The following is a 2,413-nucleotide window of genomic DNA, read 5'->3' on the forward strand; positions in this document are numbered from 1 at the left end:
TACAGTGGTTATTGCATGGGGCAAAGGGGAAGTTGGAGGGGAAAAGTGGGGGGATTCATTTTGCTTATCACAGTGGTGCATATATATATTAAATAATAACAAAAAATTAGCCATCATTATCTTTATTCTTACTCTGTAGAATTCATGTTTGCATTTGCTACAGTGTATTTTGAACATATACAGTATATTTTTAACATGTCTATAATCAATGTTATTTAGGGGTTGAATCTGAATAAGGAAAATATGAAGATTTATTTTTAAAACCCAACTAAAAATAAAAAATAAAAGTTTCAAATATCTGACTTATTAAGTTGTTGGCATTTTGAAGTTTAGGAATGGGATAGGAGTAGGTAGGAATTTTACAATCAATAGAGCAATCAGTTACAGCTAAAATAGCCAGAAGGAACATTTAATATTTAAAAGATTTGCAGTAACATAGAACTTAGGAGGGTGATCGCCACAGGGCCAGACTTAGGGAATGGGGTAGGGTGGGTGAAAGATGGCTTCACAGGAAGTGGCTAAAGAATGGAGCTAGGGTGTAAATATTCTAGATCAATTGGAGTCTTTCACAGAGTAGTCATGTGCACGTAACAATGTTTTGGTCATGGACTGCATTACAATGGTGATCCCATGAAATTATATCCTATTTTTACTGTACATTTCTTATGTTTAGATACACAAGTACTTACCATGGTGTTACAATTGCCTACTGTATTCACTAGAGTAACATGCTGCACAGGTTTGCAGTCTAGGAGCAATAGGCTATACCATATAGCTTAGGTGTGTAGTAAGCTATACCATGCAGGCTTGTGTAAGCGTGCTCTATGATATTCACATGACAAAAAACAAACAGCAAAACCCCCATTGAAACATTTCTCAGAAAGTATCCCCGACCTTAAGTGATGCATGAATGTGCTGCCTCCACAGTATATATTCAAAGGTGACCTTCATTGTGTAGATTCACATGAATGGACTTTCACCCACTTAAAAAAAGTCGTGTGAAAATATCTTGCCCTTAGATTCAGGTATCTTCTGGCCACACTCTTGTTTACAATTTAAATTATTTCAAAAAATTGATATATCTGTTGATTAAATACAAGTATTTGTGCGGCAGGAGAATAGGGTCTGTAATCAGGGAACCTAGGACTGATTTGTGCTGACGGGATATGCATGTCGGGGTATCAGTTGAAAGGCTACTCCTCTTTCAACCCCTCCCTTTTCTGTGTGGCAGTTGCTGCCTGGCAGTTGCAACCCTTCTTTTTCTGTGTGGCAGTTGAAAAATGAAAGTGCTTCAGATTGGTCCTCTCCCTCAACCAATCACACTTGTGGCAGACCAATGGGAAACCTCTAGAAGGTATTTAAACCCCAGAAAATTCTGTAACCCGTGCTTTTGAGCAGCTTGCTACAGCTCGCTCCCACCCAGTGCAGTGTACTTTCATTTAAAATAAATCTCTGCTTTCGTTGTCTTGCTTTATTTGTGCGTTTTGTTCAAAACTCCAAGTACCCAGACAACTACCCTCAACCGGTAACAGCTGCACACACGTATCAAGGCACACTAGCTTCACCCCGCCTGGAGCTTCTTCCCATGCCTGGTTTTCTTTTACAATTCTGGTCTCTGCTAAATTATCACTTCTAAAAGAGGACTTTATAGAGACCACCATGTGTAAAACAGCTTTTCTCCGTGCCCTACCAGCTAATTTTTATTAGAGTATTTATATTATTTGAAATAATATTATGTTTACATGCCCCCCTCCCCTGGAAAATGAGCTGAGTGAGGAATACTGTTGGAGTATCCCCAATACCAGGCACACAGTAGGCATTCAATAAATAGTTTTTGAATGATTGCATTGTCTACAGAATTCTAACATGTATGGGTGAAACAAAGACTCTCAAAGAAAACAAAAACTGGGTTGGCAGAGGCCTTGAATATGAGGAAGTGGCCTTTCCGAATAAAGAAACTAAGACTTGGCAGGGCGTGGTGGCTGAGGCCTGTAATCCCAGCACTTTGGAAGGCCAAGGCCAGAGGATCACCTGAGGTAGTACGGAGTTCGAGACCAGCCTGGCCAACATGGCGAAACCCCGTCTCTACTAAAAATACAAAAAACAATAATAAAAAATAATAATTAAAAAAATTAGCCGGGTGTGGTGGCGGACGCCTGTAATCCCAGCTACTAGGGAGGCTGAGGCGGAAGAATCGCTTGACCCCGGGAAGAAGGAAGAAAGAAAGAAAGGAAGAGAGAAGGAAGGAAGGAAGGAAAGAAGCAAAGAAGGAAAGAAAGAAGAAAAGAAAAGACAAAACAAGAAGAGGGGCAGGGCAGGGCAAAGAAAGACTCAATGGGGGAAAGGACTTGCCCAAGGTAATCTAGTACCTGGAAAAGCGGGAGGCAGGAGCCTGTGCCGCACAAGAGCACAA

The sequence above is a fragment of the Rhinopithecus roxellana genome, chromosome 2 (assembly GCF_007565055.1).
Source record: "Rhinopithecus roxellana isolate Shanxi Qingling chromosome 2, ASM756505v1, whole genome shotgun sequence".
NCBI lineage: Eukaryota > Metazoa > Chordata > Mammalia > Primates > Cercopithecidae > Rhinopithecus > Rhinopithecus roxellana.